Below are 18148 nucleotides of genomic sequence, written 5' to 3' on the forward strand. Positions count from 1 at the left end.
GAATATTAGGGAAAGAAATTAACCATAGGATCTCTAAATCATAGTTACTTTCGTTAAGAGTTATACCGAAATTATTTGGGTTAAGAAATTATGAAAATGCCCTTGAAAGGTAAAAATAATCCGAGTTGACCCTGAATAAGAAAGTACTTTGAGGATTCGTACTTAACTCGATTAAGTACGGATTTGATTGTTAAGATTCTGACTTAGTGCAGAAAATTCCTGATAACATGTTTGTAACTTCTGAGAAGGCAATTGACCTGAAAATCTCCGAGTTAAGAATAAATTATCGATGGTGCTCTTCTGTCAGAATTGTCCGTATAGAATGGAATAGATGATAAGTCTGAATTAAATAATAAGATCGAACGGAAGGAATTGATTAAACTACGTGGGGTCTATAAAATGACCAAAATACCCTTGTGATGGAAATGACTCAAGAGTATCACCAAGTTCAGGAATGAATAGATATCCTCAAGCTTTGAAATGAATGGAAAAACTTTGAGTACCAAAATAACCAAAATGCCCTTATGGACTATTCTAAGTAAATGTCTTGGATTAATTAAGAAATTTTAATAAACATGAATGTTGTACTTCTTTTTAATGTTATTAAACGCAATTTAAGCCTATCAAACAATGATAGTTCTATATCATTAGTTGAATGGCATAGGTACCACTTGAATGCCAGTTCGTCTCCTCAAGTTTGGATTGATGATAATTATGGAAGTACTCAGCTTAGCTCAACGCTAGAGCGCATTCGATATTAAGAAGTGGATATTTGTGAGATAAATCAATTACGAATACCAAAATGATTTTAGTATATGACCAAAGTGAAATGAACGGAAGTAAAACATATATCCGAAACTCAGAAGTGTCTGAATTAATCTGGAAAACTCTGAAGTAACCGGGATAGACTTGCGTGCTAAACGAACTAAGTAACCTCAATGACTGAGGATTTAATAGGTGATTGGATGAGTTTGGAAACACTGATAAATATACATGATGAATTGTCTTTATGGGTCATGAACCATGAATTAAGTACGTTTGTATTTTCTGATATCGTTGAAACGTGGAAATGAAATAAAGACCATAGAAAGATCTATTCAGCAATGATTACGAAGATGATTTATGGACAAGAATTGTTGGTATTAAAGAGTGAATACTTGGAAAGTCAATAAATTGACGGGTCGACACGCATTAGTTCTAAGAGTTGTTCAGTTTGAATAGTTCGATAAACCGATCGATCAACATGAATTGTAATGTCTAGAATCTATGTTTCTCTTTTATTAGCTCAAATCACTCCGGTTATTCGTGAAGGTTTTCCTGATGCACATGAATCATAGTGGGATTCTATAGTATCACCTTTAAGTGTCTGATTAGATCGGTTAGTAATCGATTCTCTCCAATATAACCTAGTTCCTGTAATCTGATCAAATTGCACTAGTTTCATGTTATCCTTATCGATAATTACAAAAGGCCTCTGAAAAATACTTGGATCCTCTAGTGTGTTCCTTATGTACTACATAATTGTTTTATCTGTTTTGAAATGTGGTACACTAAAATATATGGTTATTATTTTATGATGCACCGATTTACCGGTGATGGTTTATGGACTATGACTGATATATGATTATTGGTTTTCACTGATATATGATAACGATGATTACGGACCTAATGTGACTCTTGGGTAGGCTCATGGGCCCCAAGATGCTCCATTAGGTTGGCTCCCTTTTGCCGTGTGCTTAGGGTAAGCCCTATGGACTTACGGGCCTAAAGATACAGGCCCAAAGCCTATCCTTAGGTGGCTTCATTTTTGCTGTGTGCTTAAGGTAAGCCCTACGGATGTAGTTCTGAGGAACTGCGGATGGTGTACATGAAAAGGATTTAAACTACGAGTTTCAAAAGTGAAACTTCATTATGATTTTATGATGATTTACTGAACTATTACTCGTTTATTGTACCTACTATGATTTTATCGTACTGTTGGAACACAATAGAAATTCTATTCGATCTCATGAAAACGTGATACTATGAATGCTTCCTATGAACTGTGATCTTCATGGTTTATACTCGATGAACTACTAATGAAACCCTAGATTAGTCCGCAATTAGTATACGTTTGATTCAATAAGAAAATTATGGCTTCCCATTTATCTTCATGACATGTAGCATCATCTGGTAGTTCTGTATTACTGAGCTTTCCGAAGCTCACTCTATTACTCACCATTGCAGGTTAAAAGAATTGTACCAGTGCATCTATCGAATTCAGTAAGGGAGCTCTTCTGGCGTTATTTTCAGAGTATGGTACATGTGTTTAGGAGGCATGTAGATTGTATTTTGTTTTATATACGAGTCTGAAAATATGTTTTATTTCTGAATGCTGATAAAGCATTTATGAGTTACATGTTTTAATAAAAGTTTTAAATTTTCTGCTATTTTTACAATGGGTCGCTCCGGTGACCCTAATGTGACACTCTAGGTCGGATCGGGATATCCGTATCGGTCTGAGGGGGTTACACATAATGATACATATGTTAGTATTGTACTAACATAACATATCCCATAATAACTCCATTTCTACAAAATATTAAACACTTAATAATTCCTTTTAACATTGGACCCAACCTTTCCAATTTACACAAAATGGTCCTTCACCATTTTATCACTTAAATTCTTAATACCAAAATTCCAGCATTGTAATTACTATTATAAAAATGCTTTACAAAGGCATAATTACATTAAGTACCCCAACTATGCAAGTGTTGTACTTAAATCATCAATCTTTTCAAACTCAGTTCTCACATATAACACTTATTTAAATTCCCAACAACAATTTCTAGCTTAGTACATCAATTATATCACTTACACAACAACCATCAATTTTCCAGAATTTACAAATGATCCCCAACTTTTCAAAGCTTACGAAATTATCCCTAATTTTTTAAGGCTTTTAGAATATTTCCTTCATCATTTCCAACCCATATAATTTTTCCATAATTTTTTCACTCAAACCATTCATGGCCGAAATTTATAGAACAGTTTTAAAAAGATTAAACATGTTAATCATCATACATACTTGAATATGAATCTAACCTAAATCATCAAATTAATCATCAATTTCATGATTTTTTATATGAACACAAACCCTTAGATTTGGGATCTTTAGATTTGGGATCTTTGAAATCCAACAAGATTAGAAAGCAATATTAGAACCAAATGATAGCGTTTTCGCTTAGATCATTTTCCTATCTCACGACATAACTCCAATTCCAAAGAAATTAGCTCAAAAATTGAAAATAAAATATTTCTTACCTTCAAGCTTTCTCACGTGAAGATGCTGGAGAAGATGAACATTTAGCATGATATTTAGATTCAAATCATGCTTATCATCTTTTAATATAATATTAATCATTAACTGAGAAAATACCAATATATACCTTAATATAACCTCATAATTACCATAAAACCAAGATACATATCCTTCATCTTCAAAATCAATTAAATATCAGCTTTTCATCTTTTATAGCAAAGATGAACAAATTAGTTTTCCACTTTACCGTTTTGCCCTTGTAATTTCCAAAAATTGCAATTCAGTCACTTTAAAAAGCAATTCAAATTAAACATGAAATTAAACCTTTAATATTATTTTCCAACATTTTAAAATGTGAAATAATATTTTATCTTATTTCGTCACCTATTTTTAATTTTTTCTAAAATACATTTTGGTCCCTAGACTTTCCAAAGTTTATACTTTGATCACCAACTTTACCAAATTTATAATTTGGTCATTAAATAAATCCATTTATGAAAAAATTCTTTTGAGAAAATCACCACTTAATTCCTTAAACTTTTCCCAATTTTCTACTTTGACCATCAAACTTTAAAATTTTGCATTTGGTCATTATCTAATTTTTTTTGGGGTATTACAGAGCTCCCTAGCTCACTTTCAAAATTTCCCCTTCAGATACTTTGGACAGACACCCCAGACCAAGCACTTAGAGGATCGACACGTTCATATAGTATTTTGTTGTAATGTTTTATCTTCCAAATTGCCTTCATTTTGGTGACATGTGTCATATTTTGAAATACTTGTTTTGCGACTTACATGTTTTTCTATTGATGTTAGAATTACATCGATAATGATTGTGGAAGATTTTATTTACTCAGTCATTTATGGTTTTATATATATACATATACTCGAATTAAATCTCATTAATAACTATGTCTGTAAAGGTGTTTATTCATAATATGATTTTAAATTATTGAAAAATGTTTTAGAAATTTTTATTGTAATATGCTAGATCTAGTCGTAACGCATAGGCTAGGTCTAGGGAGTTACAACATGTCACTTAATTATTAATAAGTTTATAATTAGATCATTGTATTTTAAAAAAATAGCAATTGAATAATATGTTAAATACATATTTGGCAACCCATGTAATACCTCAAAAATTCAGATAATGACCAAAATGAATATTTTGAAAGTTTGATGGTCAAAGTAGAAAGTTGGGAAAAAGTTTAGGGAATTAAGTGATAATTTCCTAAAAATTTTTATTTCATAAATAGATGGTTTACTCTTGAGAGTGGAGTTTTATAGAAATCATATTTTTTTGGATTTGGAATTTTAGTAAAGAAAAACTAGAAAGGGTTAAAGTCCAGTAAGGAAATCAGTATTTCAGATCGAATTGGAATTTTACAAAAATTGGAAGGATGTTATAAAATGGTTGGAAATATTATTTTAATATTTTGGATCAGATAAATTTGGTTTGGAATTGTGCAATTTTTCAGATTTAATCAAAACAGTGGAATTTAGTGACTAAAACAAAATTTTTGAAAATTCATGGGCAATTTCGTGAGTCAAAGTCAAATAATTCATCTTTGACTTTGAAAGATGATAAGGATGAGTTGTCATGGTTTTATGGTGAATATGGAGATTCATTAATGGCAAAAATGGAATTTCCTATTGAATTGAATAAAAAATTCCATTTTATTATATTAAGCCATGTGTTAGATTCATTTAACATTAGAATATGAATGATGGTGGAGATTTTCAGCTCATCTTCTTCTCCAGCACAAGAACGTGAGAAAGCTTGAAGGTAAGAAAATATTTCATTTTCAATTTTGAGCTAATTCCTTTGGAATTTGAGTTATATTGTGAGATAGGAAAGTGATCTAAGCGAAAAACGCTATCATTTGGTACCAATATTGCTTTCTAATTTTTCTGGATTTCAAAGATCCTAAATCCAAGGGTTTGTGTTCATATAAGGGATCATGAAATTGATGATGAATCTTGATATTTTAGAGGTTGTAGATTCATTTTCAAGTTTGATTGATGGTTATAACATTTCAATCTTCTTAGAATAATTCTTCAAAATTCGGCCAAATCATAAGTTGGAGAAATTTGTGTTTTGATGAGAGTTAATTAAGGATTTGATTGTAGAGATGTTAAATGGTTGAGTTATTGTGTTTTATGGGTTTTGAAGAGTTAAGTTATTTGAAAGAATTGGTTGTAAGAATTGAATGAAGTTAAAGAAAACTGTTTGGATTTTGAATCTGGCAGTAGGTTCGAAAATTCACCAGATATTATATAAAAATAATTTCTAGGTTATTTTTACATATTGTGTTCATATATCGATCTAGTTTTTTTTAAACAAACGGGGATCAATTTCAAGGTGTATACAAAAATATATGAATTTTTAACCAATGAAAGGTCAGAAAAATCGGACAACAGATTCTGCAAAATAGATTCTGTTGGTCAACTTTGAAAATTCACCATAAATTGCACATAATGAATTAGAATGAGTTCTTTATATGGATGGATTCGTATTCGAGTCTAGTTTTCAAAGGAAGAAAAGGAATTAAATTCCAGTCTGTCAATACATAATATTGATTCTTTAAAGGTAGTACAAGTTGTCAGAATATGGAAAGTTTGGGAAGTTTGGTGAATGTAATACAAATTTCGAATTGTTGGGAGTGTTATTGTAATTATGCCTTTGTGTACTTGGCTGTTAATAATTTCAATACTGGAATTTTTGTATTGAAATTCTAAGTGATAAAATGGTGAAGGACCATTTTGTGTAAATTGGAAAAGTTGATTCCAATGTTAAAGGAATTATTAAGAGATAAGTATTTTGATAGATAATAAGTTTCAAATATATTATGGAGTTATTATGGGATATATTTATGTTAGTAGAATACTAACTTATGTATCGTTATGAAATTGTGAAGATTACAGATTATGATTGATTTGCGATTTGAAGCAAGTCAAGTGGGCTTATTGTGGACAATAGTGAGGCACAAATTTGGAAATTATAAAGTGTCAAGGTGAGTGCAATACATGCATGAAATTATACATGGATGTTTTATACATCATAAGGAAGACTTGCGATAAGTCGACCTTGTTTATATCAGTATGATATTATGTCATATTTTTATAAATTGCATGACATTGAAATGTCACGGTATGAAATCAAAATGCATTGATTATGAAAAATGAGATATTTTACCTTGAATGTTTTCGGGTATGAACTGCCCAATGTTAAATATTGATAATATACTTTGCCATGGATGAATTGATAAAATAGACTATATGCCTAAGTAAGTCATTGAGGGACAGGGTATAGTTGGCATGCCATAGAGTATAGCAGTTACAGGTTATTATTAGCACTATAGTGTGTAAGGACACTAAGTGCATGTTTATGTCCGGATTAGCACTATAGCATAAGCTTAGTGTAGGTGGTGGACACGACCTTATGTGTATTGTTCGGATTAGCACTATGGCGTAAGCTTAGTGCAGGTTTAGTACTACGGTACAAGTATTTTACTCGTATACCCATGGTCCTCAGGGTGTTATATTGGGCTATTGTCTACGGTTTATGAACTATGGTATATGGTTATGGAATAATGGCAAGTATATTGGTAAAATAAGCTTACGAGCTTATGGAAATAAATGGTAAGTATATTTATAAAATAAGCTTACGAGCTTATGGGATAAATGGTAAGAGATTTTATATTATTTTGATCATGGTAAAATATTGGATATGTTAGTAAAATGATTTTATGGAAATTTGATTTTTGACATTGAAAATCATGCATGAATTGTATTGTACTGTAGCAGTTACTAAAATTACTGTATAATGCTGAAATTACTGTAGCAGTTACTGTAGCGTATCGATGCACTAGCACTGTAGTAGTTACTGTAGTGTATCGATGCATAATATTAATTCAATATTTTGATGCATCGATGCACTGTTCACGTTACTGCAGCGTATCGATGCACTATTCACAGATACTATTCATCACTGTTCACGGTACTGTTCATCGCTATTCATAAAAAATCTTTTGAATTAAATTTGCTATAACAAAATATAAATTATATGATATGATATTTTTATAATATCAATTACTATTTTAAGAAAATAAATTGTAAATCGTTTTAGAAAAGAAAATGGTTTTAGAAATTCGGGTGACATCTATAATCTGTATATGTATAATTATACGGATTATGGGTGTTACATTTATTGGCATCAGAGCTACAGGTTTAGCCGATTCTAGGTTATCTCTGCTTTAAGGTTGGGTTAATGGTCGCAAGAAGCGATTAATTTTGAAAAATACGGAGAAATTAAAAATTTTAATGATTGATGAAAAAGTGAAATCATCACTAACGTGATATCATCAATGGTTGTGATTAATGGTTGCGATTAAGAGGATGTAAAAAGGATGCATAGCTTTTCTAGCTAAGGTGGTAGATACTCAAGTATCTGAAGCAAGATCATATGCTATTTCCATAACTTGGGAATTTCCATATGTCTTTTTAGATTTATTATTTGGGTTACCTCCAGATTGAGAGGTGAAATTCTATATTAATGGTTATCAAGGCATTGATCTTGTATTTATGGGTTCGTATCGAATGGTTGTGATTAAGTTAAGAGAATAAAGAACCAATTGCAAGAGATGTTAAATTAAGGATGCATTAGACCGAATATTTGACCTTGGGGTGAACTGGTATTATTTTAAAAAAATGGATCAATGTGTTTGTGCATAGATTATCGACAGTTGAACAAGGTGACCATAAAGAACAAGTATCTTCTTCCGAGGATTGATGACTTGTTTTATCAGCTTAAAAGGAGCAGTAATGTTTTCTAAAATTGATATTGAAAAGGGATATCATCGGTTAAACATTAAAGAGGAAGATGTTTCAAGGATAGTTTTCAGAATACGGTATGGACACTACGAGTTGGTAGTAATGCCGTTTGGTTTGAAAAATGCTCTGGCAGCATTCATGGATTTGATGAATTGAATTGAGTATTTCAATTTTATTTGGATTAATTTGAGGTGGTCTGTATTGATTACATGTGGGTATACTCGAATACAAAGATAGAGCATGATGCTTATCTTCATTCTGTAGCAGTTATTGTAGCGTATCGATGCACTGTAGCAGTTACTGTAGCGTATCGATGCATAATATTAATTTGATGTTTTGATGCATCGATGCACTGTTCGCGTTAATGTAGCGTATCGATGCACTGTTCACGGTACTATTTATCACTATTCATAAAAAAATCTTTTGAATTAAATTTGCTATAACAAAATATAAATTATATGATATGATATTTTTATAATATCAATTACTATTTTAAGAAAATAAATTTTAAATCGTTTTAGAAAAGAAAATGGTTTTAGAAATTCGGGTGACATTTATAATCTGTATAGGTATAATTATATGGATTATGGGTGTTACAACCCAACTATTACTTTTGTTCTATTTTGTGTCACTCAACTATTTTCGTATCAAAATCATACCTAACATTATGTTTTGGTCATCCATCGTTACAAATTAACGATGATGTTGACATGTCACTATAAGGTAATGCCACATTATTATTGATTTTTTTTTATAAAATTACCACATTATTAATTTTGTTAATTTTTGTAATGGCAGGTGACCAAAATGAAACTAAAATGTAATGTTAGGTATGTTTTTCAAACAAAAATAATTGGATGACTAAAACAGAAAAAATAATAATTAAAATATTAAACGTGTAATTTACCCTTAAATAATCCAATTAATTGATTGATTATAACAATTAAAATTCAAACATACATTAATAAAAAAGTATCAATTTTTTACCCTCCAGATTCCAACACTTTGCCTTGACTAATCCAGATCGACTTGCATCGCACATCTGGCTTTGGTGAATGAGTCTCTCAACAGGGATTTTTGTTTATACAAGCACTTGAACTCGAGAGCTTGCTTAAGCCATATCAAGTTCTTTATCACTTGAATCAACCCTAATTGGTTAATAAAAGCATCATTAAAAACATTTTTAATTAATTTTTATTGAGTAAATTACACCACAAGTACTTTATTATTAGTAATTTTACATATATACTCACCATATTTTTAAAAAGTTACAATCAAATCATTCAATTAATTTTATTACAAATAGGTGATTTGAATTTTGGGCTTCTAAAATATTTGAAGTTATATTCAACGATTCAATTAGTTGAGGGGTTGTCGTTGGTAAGAGGAAGAACATATCTCGAAACGGAGGTCATCTGCAAATGGTTACATAGTTCGAGGTTCAAGAAGGTTGAAATGTTTTAGGGTGATTGAGGTGAATTTTATGATGAAATTTGGGGTTTATCGACCATAGTAGACGACTATATTTTATATTGCACATGAGTTGATTGTTACAATCAATTAATTGAATGATTAAATTATAACTTTTTTTTCTAAATATATGAATTTTCATGATTAAAATATTGGGTAAACTACACTCATGTCACTCTATTATTAGAAAGTTTACAGTTGGATCACCGTATTTAAAAAATCACATTCAAGTCACTCAATTAATCGATTGTAACAATCAAGTTATTGTGTTATTAAATCTCAAACAAACTTTAATGTTTTATTTACATTTTGATCACTCAACTTTCAGTTATGAATAAACCTTTCTTAGTTTTATTTTCTAATTTCGTACATGTCGGTGCAAGTTTACTTCTTCATTGTCTTAGTATTCTTATTATACAAAACTTCTTCGATGTTTTTATAATTCGTGAATCTATAAAAAAAAACGAGAAGAACTTTTACCGGTTGACTTGTTTCATTGCCATAAGCCCATTGGTTCTGAAGTTGCAAAGAGGCTTTAAGCTTTTGGCTGCATCATTGTATACACTTTAAGAAAGATTAAGTAATATGTTCCATTTCCATTTTATGTTAATGTTACTGATTTTGCAGGAAGAATTTATGTTCGCATATTTTGTTGTGCATGGATAAAGAAACTTATCATCATACATTGACCGTATGAAAAATAAAAAGGAAGATTTTATAGAGGTTATCTAAATGTTTATTTTTGTTAGTTCATATCTTTTTTATTCTTTAACAAAGTGATATCATCATTAGTTTATGAGAAGCATTCTCTTCTATTTTAATATTTGTTTAAAGATAGCTATGATAATTGATTAATTTATTTAAAACTAATTATTGATCACGAAGTGTTTTAAAAGATTGGTTCTAACTTCTAACGAATAAGAAACGTTTGAAGATGAAACAACCTTATAAAGGTCGTAAGGGTTGTTTACAAAACAATCAAGTGAATGGTCAACACGTTCTTTTGATAATCCATCAATGTTCGGATGATTTGACATCGACAAAGTTAACCAATGCAACAACTTCAAAGAAATGATGAGATATTTTTGAGTAGTCATCGATCGGGTTACCCGCCCACTAATTTTCACGGGTTCATGAGTCAAACCACAAGCCTCAATATTTGGCTTGTTGGGTTCTCTATTTATTTTTGAAACCTAAATAATATCATCTAATTAAAATATATTTTTGAAACCTAAAATTACAGAGAAAAAAGGAATTATTGGTGATTGTGGTTGTTGTATCCAAATTCAATCTTTTTCTTTTATTCAATAGCTTAACAATTAATTTAAAGGTCAAATAAAGGTACAAAAATGGGGTTATACAAGTCTGGCCCTCTTATCTCCAAGGACTATTTGGATAAATAAACCCCAAAGAATAGGACAGCTTGCTTAATCCAACAAAACATTACAACATTCAAGACCAACCAACAACCTTGGCTACAGGCTTTGGCTAACCTCTTTATTTATTTATTTAGCACGTTATTTTTCTTGTGATTAATTAATATTTTCTTTTATAAAAATTGTAGTTATTAAAGCAATATTTTTATTTATAGGTTCTTGGTAGATAGGGACAGACATATGATTTTATTTTATGGGGATGAATTTATAAAATTTGAAGGAAAGATAAACTTATAAAATTTTAGAGATAAAAAAATTCTCAATAAAATATAAAAAGAATACCTAAAACATATAAAAATTTAAAATTTATGTCACATCCACCTATGTCCATCCCTGTTGGAAGGAGCTACCAAATTCTTCTGTGTTTTAAGAACCTAATGGTTGCATGCATGTGTCATGAATGCATCATGATCACTCATGATGCGATACACATTTATAGTCTTGATTTGAAGGTTCTCTTATAGTTTACCCCTACATATATATATAATCATAAGGTTAATTTCTACATAATATACGTAAAAGCATGGATGAATTAAGTTGCGTTGGGATGTGATTGTATCTTTTAAAAAAAATTAAATTTTCATATAATTTAAGTATTTGTAGTATTTTTTAAAATTTTATAAATTTTATACCTTTTAAATTTTTAATACAATTTTTTAAATTCACACGAATCACACCTCCTGATATAATGTATATTTTTACATATGTTCTAACAATACATGTATACTTTTACAATATTCTAACATATAATTAAAACACTATACAATTACTACTTTTATGTAGCAAAAGGGGGGGATAAAACCCTATTTATGTTAGGAGTTGTAATATATAGCTCTTAATAAGATATAACGTTCTTCCTCAAGACACTTCATATATTTGTGGCTAAAATATACAAATGGTTAGTCAACTATGTTAAAATAATATTTTTAAATTTTGAAAATTTGAAAGTTATAGAATGAGTATTGGATTTATCAAATTGTTACAAAATAATCACTACACATTATAAAATAGTGATAAAGTTTGACACATTTAATGGTCATTTTGTAACAAACTGATAAATTTGATGATCATTATGTAATAATTTGATAAAGTTTAATGGCTATTTTATAACTTTGAAAACTTTAATGGTTAAAAAATCATTTTAACATAATTCAATGACAAAATTATGTATTTTACCCATTTATATAATGACACACTTTACATGGGTAGTTTGACAAGAAATCATAATATATATAATATGAGACAATATATGGATGGTTGATAAGAAAATCATAATAAAAACAGTTTAAAAATAAAAGATGATTATGGGTAATTTTAATATAATAAGATTTATAAATAAAGTTTACACTCATATAGATATTTAATTAATTTATGGTATAAAATCAATAAATTTTCTTAATACGATATTAGATTAAATTTTTGATAATTTTATTATTTTAGTAAGATAAAATAACCTCAGTGACCAAAAATGACTTATAATATACGATTTTAACCAATTTTTTTTGGATTTGCCAAAATGACCAACTAAATCGCAATGCGATCGATAATTCGCAACGCGATCTCCGGTATCGCAAATCAGTTTCCAGATTCACAACGCGATTTTGACTATCGCATTGCGATTTCCCAAATTCGCGTTGCGATTTTCCTAATTCGCATTGCGATTTACGTATTCACGTTGCGATTTTCATAATTCGCAATGTGAATACGTAAATCGCAACGCGATTACGTAAATCGCAATGCGAATTAGGAAAATCGCAATGCGAATACGTAAATCGCAATGCGAATCTGACTATCGCAATGCGATTTACATAGCGCCATTCGTATTAAACGAATTTCTTAATATATCGGAAACTGAACCGTCCACAGTAATCGCAACTCATAACCTCAAACCTAAAATCACAACACTCAGTCTCATCTCTATCTCATAACCTCAAACCTAAAATCGTAACTCATAACCTCATAACCTCAAACCTAAAATCCCCATCTCCGAAGATTTTCGTCCCCATCGCCGGCGAAATCCCTCACAACCATTCACGGTCAGAAATCCCTCACAATCATTCAGAAATGGAAAATCAACCTCCGAGGGTTAGTTTTTTTAATTATTTTTTTTTTGAAATTTTTGCATTATTTTAAGTTTTTCATATATTGATGATAAGTTTACTGGTAATTACAATAATAGATTAACCATTTCACTTAGATTTCTTATTAAATTCATTCGATTGCTGCCAATACTGCTAAACTGTTTAGTCTTTAACCCTATGAAGTTAGTATTTGTCTTTGTTTTGTCTTTTGGTTGAAGTAATGCAGAAAAAGAATAGTTTCGAGAATGAAAATCGCAACGCGGAAATGAAAATCGCAACGAGAGAATCGCAACGCGAAATGAAAATCGCAATGAGAGAATCGCAACGCGAAATGAAAATCGCAATTTTCATTCTCTCGTTGCGATTTTCATTTCAACCAAAAGACAAAACAGTGTTGCAAATTTTAGTTTCAAGAATAAACTACTATTTATGTTTATTGTTTTTGGTATATCTTCACAGTGTAGTTTTTGGTATATCTAACTTGGTATGTTTATTGTTTTTGTAGAAATTTTTTTCGGCTTCATTGACATTAAGGAATAAAGTTAGCCTAGCCACTACAATTGCTTCGAAGCTTTCACCTGCACAAATAAAATTGTTTGAGGAAACCTGCTTCGGGCCATGGCTGAGAGTACATCATCCGAGTGGAGATGCTAATTTGACCCATTTATGGCTTCAGACCATGACTAGCGATCTACCCGAAAGTATACAACGTGGTGAGGAAGAGATATGGTTTCATTTTCCACCGGCGTATACTTGTTTTGGGCGGAAGGAGTTCTGCTTAATCACTAGTCTACGATTCGGACACGATGATGTAGGCCAGTACACTCATCATATCACCCGCCCATCATGGTTATCCAGGGTTTTTCCTGATGAGTCAATAGAGAAGCCAAACTTACACGTCGACGACCTGAAGAAATTGTTTAATAAGAAAGATGGTTTTACTCTGATGAATGACGTCGATGTTGTCCGAGTATGCCTTCTACTACTTTTGTATGCCGGCTCTTTAGGCAGAGAGGCCAGACAACATATTCCTCATGAGCTAATATTATTGGTAGAGGACCTAAATGCATGGAATCTGTTTCCGTGGGGTTCGTATATATGGAAAGTTACATGGACTAAGTTGTCGTCTGCCTTTGATGACTGCAAAAGTTTGCGTGGCGATGGGTCGAAATACACTTTGTCAAGCTTTGTTTGGGCCTTTAAGGTAAGAATTTCTATATAATGTTTTCAAAATTATAATTAATTATTTAACAATTACTAATGTTTGTTATTATATTGTTTGTAGATTTGGATATTCGAGGCTTTCCCCAGCATGCAGATATATGTATTAAAAACCTCAAATGATATTCCTAGGGCTATTTCCTGGAAGAGGAAACGTCTGTTGGATTGGGAAGACTTAATACCATATGCGACAATAAATATTGTAAGTTAACACAAATAATATAATATATAAACAAGTTATTAATAGTAGACGTTTAACTTTGTTTGAGTTTTTATATTTTTAGGAGGCCAACACTCCATTAATGAGACTGACACCCACGGAGGCTGAGCTTGCCACTGATTGGTGGCAAGCTAGTCAGCGTTTTCTTGATGGCACGAATGATGAGCAGCCTCCACTTCTTCCACTTCGAGAGCCATCACCTCACCCAGAGTCATGACCTGATCGACCCGACTATACACCTCTACAACGAGAGCCATCACCTATCCCGTCACATCATCGAGCCTCTTCTCCACCATCACCTCATGATAGGCGACCGGTAAAGATGCCACGACTTATATCTCCCTGTTCTCCACCTCTACCTCCACGGGATGAGTCAAGGGAGTTACATGATGAGGTCAATGCCTTGCGTGAGGAGATCGGTACTCTACGCGATAACGATGGTGCATGGCGTGTGGAGGTGTCTACTTTACGTTGTGAGGTTGCTGCTCTACGTGAGATGGTAGTATCGTTACAGAATGAGGTTCATACTCTACGCAACGAGGTAAGTTTAAGATTTTCCATATTTAACTTGATGATAAATTTACTCGTAATTTCACTTAGATTAACCATTTCACTTAGATTGCTTAGTAAATTTATTCGGTTGCTGCCAATACTGCTAAACTATTTATTAACACTGTGAAGTTAGTATTTGTCTTTTGTTTTGTCTTTCGGTTGAAGTAAATTTATTCGGTTGCTGCCAATTCTGCTAAACTGTGTATTCTTTAACACTGTGAAGTTAGTATTTGTCTTTGTTTTGTCTTTTGGTTGAAAGTAAATTTGTTCGGTTGCTGCCAATTCTGTTAAACTGTGTATTCTTTAATACTGTGAAGTTAGTATTTGTCTTTTGTTTTGTCTTTTGGTTGAAGTAAATTTATTCGGTTGCTGCCAATTCTGCTAAACTGTGTATTCTTTAACACTGTGAAGTTAGTATTTGTCTTTGTTTTGTCTTTTGGTTGAAAGTAAATTTGTTCGGTTGCTGCCAATTCTGCTAAACTGTGTATTCTTTAACACTGTGAAGTTAGTATTTGTCTTTGTTTTGTCTTTTGGTTGAAAGTAAATTTGTTCGTTTGCTTCCAATTCTGCTAAACTGTGTATTCTTTAATACTCTGAAGTTAGTATTTGTCTTTGTTTTGTCTTTTGGTTGAAGTAATGCAATCCATTCAAGTTTCAATTTACATAAGAAGAAGAAATAGTTTATTCTTGAAACTATATTTTAGTAACACTGTTTTGTCTTTTGGTTGAAATGAAAATCGCAACGAGAGAATGAAAATCGCAACGCGAAATGAAAATCGCAACGACAAAATCGCAACGCGAAACTATAATCGCGTTGCGATTTTAATTTCGCATTGCGATTCTCTCGTTGCGATTTTTATTTCGCGTTGCGATTTTCATTCTCTCGTTGCGATTTTCATTTCGCTCGATAGTCATTTTTCACGTTGCGATTTTAAGTTCCAGAAACTATTCTTCTTCTGCAAATTGAAAATTGAATGAATTGCATTACTTCAACCAATAGACAAAGACAAATACTAAGTTGACAGTGTTGCAAGTTTGAAACATATTTGCCTTTGTTATCTGATGCATTTTGTGAACTATGATAGAATAATGACTTGGGTGAATTCAATGCAAGTTTGAAACATATTTTTCTTTGTTTTCACTATTTAAATATCATGTCTGTTTATTTATTGATTTTTGTATTTAATTATTTAGCGGCCTGATAAGGTAGATGCTTTACGTCGGGTTTTTCTTGCAGGACAGAGTTCACGCATCAGACGGCGTGCACGTGCTATTAAGTCTCTGTACACCCCAATAGTGCGAAGACACCACAAGAAGAAGCCCGAATCGCCTGTCATCCCTCAAGAGTCCACTCCTATCGTTGAAAAGGCCCCTATCATTCCTCGAGAGTCCACTCCCACCGTTCAAGAGGCCACTGTCATTGTTGAAGAGGTCCCTCCCACCATTCAAGAGCCCGATTCACATGGTGTCATATGTAAGATTCTTGAGAAACCCTCTGACGTGCCGGACATGATGGATTCAAGTTGGCTCTCGTATGAGTTACCAGCCAGTACCATACTGGTATCTGAAGTGGAGAGGAGACAACTACCGGACACAATTCTGGATAACACCCTTTGGGCTAAGACCGCAGTTGATTTTTATCTACATGAGCGGAGCCAGGGGTGTTTCACTGACATATGCAAGCTCAACGATGATATCTATTTGTTGCTTGATCGGTCTTGGTGGGGCGTATTATTAGGGGTCGAAGACAATGGCTATTTCGATGGAGGGGTAAGTCTTATATTTTTCTTATATTTCAATTTGATTATTTTTTTTAAAATTTATGTAAGTTACTAATATATGTATTTTTTGTAAAACAGCATATCGATGCGTGGGTGTCACGTCTTCTAATAATTAGGAAACTTAAGGAAAATAAAAGAAATACACGATATACAATTATGCCGACGTCTTTTAACGCCGTTCACTTGAAGAATCAACGAGATGAATCATTTGCGTTGGGCAATGGACAAGCTAAACTTTATCCTGCATGGTGGGAGGTCGATAAGGTTAGTATTTATTTTAGATTGAGTTTAAAGGTATTCATAAATAAGTGCGCAAATGAATGAATTATTACTTATGATTGCAGGTGTTTATCTCTGTTTTGGAACGTAAACATTGGCTTCTCGTCGAGCTTCAGCTCCCATCCCTTAAGGCAATAGTATATGACAGCATGATAAATTACATATCATTGGCTGATTTAAGAGATATTATTAAGGGATGGAGCTCTCATTTGGCTAAATTCTTGGATGCGATAAATTATTGGACTCGTTCTGGAAACAAGAAGCCAAAGAAGCTCAATATTACAGTTAGCAGAGACGAGACCGCGCCACAACAAACGAAAGGACCCAGAGGGGATTGTGGTCCTCTCGTATGCTTGGCGTTGGAGCGTTTGATCACAGGAAGTATAAAGTATCTACCTCCCATCGATAGAGATAGAGCTGCAGTAGGCTTGTGGTTTCGGCATTATATGGCTAGATCGATATATACGAGACGCTGCCTACCTGCATCCGCGTTATAAAAATGTCCATAAACAATTGGTAAGTTTATAGGCTTGTGGTTTGAAAATGTTTGGTTAAGTACCTAGAATTCAATAATTTGCTGTTTGTAGGTTTTAGAAGTGTAGAAAGTGTTGTTTGAGCAAATGTTTGGTTTCTGCAGGTTAATCTCAGAAGTGAGCTGCGTGAAAATGATGTATGGCTGCAAAAGTTGATTCAATAGTAGATGAGGAAATAAGAATTATTGCTTATTTTTTGATTGTTTAATTGATTTGTAAAAGATGATTTGTAAAAGTTGATTTGTTTAATTGATGTGAACATAATTCTTATTTGTTCTTGTTTAATTGATTGAAATGTAATGGTTGATTTTGTTGATTTCAATCTGCATTATGTTGAAGGCAAAAATGACTATCGCATTGCGATTCTCTCGTTGCGATTTTCATTTCGCATTGCGATTCTCTCGTTGCGATTTTCATTTTGCATTGCGATAGTCATTT

This window comes from Hibiscus syriacus, unplaced genomic scaffold (genome assembly GCF_006381635.1).
Source record: "Hibiscus syriacus cultivar Baekdansim isolate YM2019G1 unplaced genomic scaffold, ASM638163v2 tig00111016_pilon, whole genome shotgun sequence".
NCBI lineage: Eukaryota > Viridiplantae > Streptophyta > Magnoliopsida > Malvales > Malvaceae > Hibiscus > Hibiscus syriacus.